Below are 6,532 nucleotides of genomic sequence, written 5' to 3'. Positions count from 1 at the left end.
TAGTGGCCGCGACCGGTACTTTACTGGACCCTATTTGGCCCGCGGACCGGCTTGCGGCGCTTCCTTGAATGCTTAACCGCCTTTCGAGCTGCCATGCCCGGCGTGGGTTTCGCGTCCGCGCCCCCCTATTTGGCCGGCGGGGCTTCCTTGAAAGCTTATCCGCCTTTCGAGCTCTCCTGCCCGGCGTGGGTTTCGCGTCCGCGCCCCCCTATTTGGCCGGCGGACCGGCCGGCGGGGCTTCCTTGAAAGCTTATCCGCCTTTCGAGCTCTCCTGCCCGGCGTGGGTTTCGCGTCCGCGCCCCCCTATTTGGCCGGCGGGGCTTCCTTGAAAGCTTATCCGCCTTTCGAGCTCTCCTGCCCGGCGTGGGTTTCGCGTCCGCGCCCCCCTATTTGGCCGGCGGACCGGCCGGCGGGGCTTCCTTGAAAGCCCATCCGCCCTCCGAGCTCTCCCACTGGTCGTGGGTTGGCGTCCGCCACTGCTCAAAGCGAACTTCAAATCATCTGCTTAATAATGTGGAACGCCATTCTTAAGTAGTTTTTCCTTAATTTGGGCTCAACTGGCAGACTAATTAGTACCGGTGTCTGAGATTGATCTCAGTGATCCAAAGAGCCCTGACACGGAATACCGTCCATGAGTTTAATTGAAAAACAAAAAATGTAATCTTTATGACACTTAAATACAATTTGCATAATAATTTGGAACACGATATACAGTCATGTTCCAGGGAGATTATAGCGAGGAGTTCTGAGAATTCGACGAAGAAGTTATTAGCATAACCTGGGGGTCTGTATACAACCATAAGTAGTACAGGGGGAGAAGACTTCATTACAACTGCAAGATACTCAAACGAAAGACAATCTCCAAATGACGTCCGTTTACATTGAAACAAATCAGAATAGATTAGGAAAACGCCTCCCCCTCTCTTTCCAATTCTGAGGGCGTCAATGCAGTTGAAATTACGTGGAGTTGATTCATTCAAGGATATATTCTCTGTTATCTAGATCAAGCCAGGTCTTTGTAAGAAACATGATATCTAATTCATTACTCGTAATAAGGTCATTGATGAGAAGTGATTTATTGACTAATGATCTAATATTGAGCAGGGCCACTCGAATTGTTTTGGTTCTGGTGGAGTGTTTTGATTTCTGGAGCTGTTTCTGACGGATGGGTATCAGGTTTGATCCAGGGACGGAACAAACTGGGATGATAGGGTTGTTTATTCTAGGAGTGATCAGCGTTGTGATAGCTTCTGGAGTATGTTGCTGTGTGACCTTGTTCTTGCTGTTTTTGGGTGAGGAATTTTCTTTAGAACTCTGGCTTGCGGGGAGTAATGGGACAAGGGGGGACGTATGGGGGGAGTTAGGTGAGGGAAAGGGGGTTTGTGTAGAGAGCTGTTCAGTTTGCTTATGGGGAGGGGTTGAGCCTGGGTGGAGCATCGATGGGGGCTGGGTTCGTTCAGGTCGGTTTGGGGATCCTGGGTGGAGCATCGATGGGGGCTGGCTATATTGATGTTTGCCCGTTCAATCCTCTCATTCATGTGTGATGAGAAGGGCAGTGGAGGGGGGAAGGGAGAAAGGGATATGGAGGAGGGTGGGAAGTGGGGGTGGATGAGAGAAGGGGGGGGTTCTGGGGGTGTGTAGGGTGAGGTGTGGAGGGTGGATGAGAGGAGGGGGGAGGTGATGGGTTTCTGGAGTTGGAGTGGTGGGGGGGTCTGAAGCGTGTGGGAGCTGCTGAGCATGGTTGGTCTCCGTACCGGCGGCTGTAGGCGATAGAGGGTCGGTCTGGGTCCGGTCTAGTGGTTGAGATGATTCTGTGGTTGCTGTTTGTAGGGTTTCGGCTTCTTCTGCTGGAGCAGTGGTCTCTGCGTCTAACAGTGAACAACGGACAAATTCAGCAAGGTAATTTAAATACGCCATGACCCAGATTCGTTCCGGGGATGCTACGGCCACAAAAGTCAAAAAGTCAAAGTCAGCTTTATGTCACGGACAGGGCAGGGAGAGGACTCGAACGCAGAGTTGGATAACTCACTGGCTTTATTGTCTCTGTGGATGGCCGCTCCGAACCAAAGGCGCCTCGCAAGGAGGGAAAAAGTGCCAACAAAAAGTGCCTCAACCCGAGGAAAAAAGGGGATAACCAAAAGCGCCTCTACTTGAGGGAAAAAACGGGCCGGGAACAGCAAACAAAAGACGCCTCACACGGAGGGAAAAAACAAGGCAAGAACACACAGGCAAGGTTCGGGAGATAGCTGTGGCTATGGATTCGCTGGTGGTCATGGTAAATAAGACGCACTGGCACAAGGCGATGGGAAGACGTGGACTAAAAAGACATACGGAGGAGGGCGGACACAGGTGCAGACAATCAGGGCGGGTGACAGGTGCACGTAGTTATCATAATGGGGATGTCAAGCGGGCGGGAGTGCAGGGGAAATGCATAGGTCGTATACAAAATAAAACAGGAAGTGATAACAGGACCAAACAAAACAATCTCCCAAACCCGACAGCGTGACATAACCCCCCCCTCAAGGGACGGCCCCCGACGTCCCCAAAGACAGAACCCGAGCCAGAGCAGGAGGCTATTACCCCACGACGCGCGTCGGTCAATAAACCGAAAAGTCCGAGTCAGAACACGTCGACCAAGCCCCATCCTCCGGCGGCATTACCGCCCAGTCCCCCTCTCCAGCCGTGGCATCGGGAGATTCCACCCAGGGGACCGGCACGGGAACTGAATGGGCCCCTACCGGACTACTTTGAGCCGGGAGCCGGTCAGACCATAACACCCCGCCCTCCGGAGCAGAATCCGGCTGCAAACGTCGCAACGGCAGCTGCGTTAGGGCCCGGGCCATACGCCGCGGCTGACGACGAGACCGGACCCGCGGCCGCTGTCCCCGGGATGGTGAAGCGGGGGGCCGAGAGGCAAGGGCACGGGCGGGAGTCGGATAGCGGGTCCGGGGCAGGGACTCGCAACAGGTGGTAGGGAGCAAGGAAACCGTCCCCAAACGGACCGCTGCTTGGCCGTTGCCCTTAGGTCTCTTCTGACAAGACCCTTGGCAACGGGATCCCCATTGCCTTATCTCCCCTGACCTCCAGTCCACGACGGGGTTGTGCCGTGATAGCCACGGGTACCCGAGGATGATCGGGTTCCTGGGAGAGGTAACCACATGTAGCCTGATTTTTTCATGATGATTCCCGAAGGACAGAGAGAGGGGTTCAGTGATTTGAGATACATCAAAGAGCGCTTGCCCATTGAATGCCTTGGCCTTAACCGTCTTGGCTAGGGGTTCGGTTCTTATACCGAACCGCCGGACGAAAGCCCAGTCGATCAAGCTTTCGTCTGCCCCGGAGTCAATTAACACTCCTAGTTGGGTGCTTTTCCCGGAACATGTAAGGGTACCGAGGGGTAGGCGTCGACCCTTCTGCTGGCTACCGGAGAATGCGCTTACCATCATAGTCCCTTTTTCGGGGCAGGAGACGGCAAAATGTCCCAGAGCGCCGCAGTAGTAGCATCGACCTTCCCGGTATCGGCGCTGCTTCTCTTCGACGCTCAACTTGGCTCGGCCGAGTTGCATGGGTTCAACCCCGGGCGGTAGCGGTGCCACGCTCGACGCTTGGAGGTGTGTCTCGAGGTGCGGTGATGCCAACCTGGCCACGGGGGGGAAGACGGTCGCGCTCCGGCTTGTGCGCTGCTTCTTCCGGTACCGCAGGCGATTGCCTGTGCGGATTGCCAGGGCGATGAGCGCGTCAAGGTCAGCGGGAAGGTCGAGAGGAACGAGTTGGTCCTGGAGGGTTCCCGAAAGACCTTTGAGGAAGATATCGTACAGGGCCGTCTGGTTCCACCCGCATTCCGCGGCCAGGGTGCGGAAGCGGATCGCGTAGTCGCTAACTGACTCTTGACCCTGGGACAGCTGGCTGAGCTCGCGCGCCTTTTCACGGTCCGAGGGAACTGGATCGAATGCCGTGCGCAGAGCCTCGACGAACGTGGAGAGAGAGTGGCATGTAGGGGAATCCCGGGCCCATTCTGCCGTTGCCCATGCCCGGGCTCTTCCTGTCAAGTACGAGAGCATGTAGGCCACCCGGGAGCGTTCGGTGGGGAAATCTTCTGGGGACCGCTCAAATTGCATCTCGCACTCAGTGATGAAGGCTTCGCTGAGCCCGGGTTCTCCACCATACCGTTCAGGAGGAGCCAGCCTGACCCCCATTGCCATGGGAGCGGGAGCCGGACGATCGACCGGGGAAGCAACCGGTGGACTGGGCGTCGCTGCTGGTCCCGCGGTCAGTAGCGTGAGAACGTCTTGCATCTGCCGGCTTAGTGTTCCCACCTGGGCGGCCACCGCTGCTCTGAGGTCTTCTTGTGCTTTTTTGATCTCATGGACCTCAACTCCCAGTGCCTCTACCTGCTGCTGGTGTTGGACCAGCTTCGACGCCAGGGAGTGCACTGCGGCGGCCAGCTGTTCCGACTCTGCCGAGTCCATGTCTGGCCAGTGCGTACTGTCACGGACAGGGCAGGGAGAGGACTCGAACGCAGAGTTGGATAACTCACTGGCTTTATTGTCTCTGTGGATGGCCGCTCCGAACCAAAGGCGCCTCGCAAGGAGGGAAAAAGTGCCAACAAAAAGTGCCTCAACCCGAGGAAAAAAGGGGATAACCAAAAGCGCCTCTACTTGAGGGAAAAAACGGGCCGGGAACAGCAAACAAAAGACGCCTCACACGGAGGGAAAAAACAAGGCAAGAACACACAGGCAAGGTTCGGGAGATAGCTGTGGCTATGGATTCGCTGGTGGTCATGGTAAATAAGACGCACTGGCACAAGGCGATGGGAAGACGTGGACTAAATAGACATACGGAGGAGGGCGGACACAGGTGCAGACAATCAGGGCGGGTGACAGGTGCACGTAGTTATCATAATGGGGATGTCAAGCGGGCGGGAGTGCAGGGGAAATGCATAGGTCGTATACAAAATAAAACAGGAAGTGATAACAGGACCAAACAAAACAATCTCCCAAACCCGACAGCGTGACACTTTATTGTCAATCTCTTCACATGTCAAGACACACAAAGAAACCGAAATTACGTTTTCTCTATCCCACGGTGACGAGACATATTACACGATAGACATACAAGTAAACGACACAATATAAAAACAAGAAGGCACAAACAATAAATAAGAGTGATGAACAAATAATAAATAAACAGATAACACAATAAATAAGAAGAGCAAAACGGAGCCAGTGTGCATACAGCAGACAGTAAGCATAGCGCAAAAGTACAGGACGCTACGCAGAAAGGGAAGCGAGTTCAGGATCCTAACAGCCTGGAGTATGAAGCTGTTGTTGAGTCTGGTGGTGCGGGAGCGCAGGCTCCTATACCTCTTCCCAGAGAGCAGAAGATCAAACAAAGAGTGAGCGGGGTGACTCACATCACTCACAATCGTGGTCGCCTTGCGGGTGAGATGGGAGATGTAAATGTCTTTCAAGGAGGGGAGTGAAGCACCAATAATCTTACCAGCCGTGTTCACTATGCGCTGCGGGGCCTTCAAGTTGTAGTCAGTGCAGCCGGCACCCCAAACAGCAATACAGCTGGACAGGACGCTCTCAATGGTGCCACGGTAAAATGTAGTCATGACGGCCGGAGGCTATACAGTCATGCAATGGCATACAATAAATGTAGGTTCTTTTCTTTAGGATCTTCAGCCGAGATACCCAGGCAGACCGTGGAAGAATGTTGATGTTAAAATGTTAGTGGAACTATCCAACTGCGCAGAGCCGATGATCCCAAAGATTTGGGGTGAGACAACATTGAAATTTTTTTTTCTTTGCTGACAGTGTCACTTCTTTTGTGGCTTAGCTCTTCTTCATTTCACATCTAAAGTATCGTATCATTTTACCTTGTATCTTATACTACCCCGTACATGCCATATCATGTCGCCCATACAACTCATGCATGAGATGCGATGGCTGAGATATTAAGGCAATGGGTTGCTACTCCATTGTGCTCTCCACTCAGCATTTCGGATTTTCACACAAAGTATCTCGGCACAACGTGTTGTCAGCGTCATATGAGCAAGACAAGGTGGCCGAGAGGTTAAGGCGATGGATTGCTAATCCATTGTGCTCTGCACGCATGGGTTCAAATCCCATCCTTGTCGAAAGTTCATGTTACATTGTTTTACAGTGGAGCCTCGGTTTTCGAACGTCCCGGTTCTCGAACAAGAGAATTTTTTGCTCCGGATGTCGAACGAAATTCAATTGTCGAACCTCACGAGAGGACCCGCATGCCAACTGACTCCATTCGTTATTACATTCTCGTTACTCTGAGGATTGCAACAACTCTAATCATGCCTCCAAAGGAAGCAAGTGGGATCAGTAAAGCCATCCTAAAACACAAAGACGCTCCTAAAGCAATGCAACAGTGAGCGCCCGGCGCGCTGCGGTTGCGCGATCGGACCAAATTAAGCTCCCTGCGCACTGAGGTCCACTTAAATTCTGGAAAGTACATCAGGACTTTAAAAATATTTTCTAAATTTTAGCGACCGCTC

At 53.3% G+C, this 6,532-nt stretch overlaps 1 non-coding gene across 1 annotated transcript; it reads left to right on the top strand.

Annotated features, from left to right (window-relative positions):
• The first annotated feature begins 6,060 nt into the window (after positions 1 to 6,060).
• On the top strand, positions 6,061 to 6,142 carry trnas-gcu (transfer RNA serine (anticodon GCU)). The gene has a single exon. It is a non-coding gene; the product is annotated as a tRNA-Ser (tRNA).
• Positions 6,143 to 6,532: the final 390 nt, after the last annotated feature.

Source organism: Syngnathus typhle, unplaced genomic scaffold (assembly GCF_033458585.1).
Source record: "Syngnathus typhle isolate RoL2023-S1 ecotype Sweden unplaced genomic scaffold, RoL_Styp_1.0 HiC_scaffold_117, whole genome shotgun sequence".
Taxonomy (NCBI): domain Eukaryota; kingdom Metazoa; phylum Chordata; class Actinopteri; order Syngnathiformes; family Syngnathidae; genus Syngnathus; species Syngnathus typhle.
Note: the sequence above shows the minus strand (reverse complement) of the source record. Positions and strands in the feature narration are given on the sequence as shown.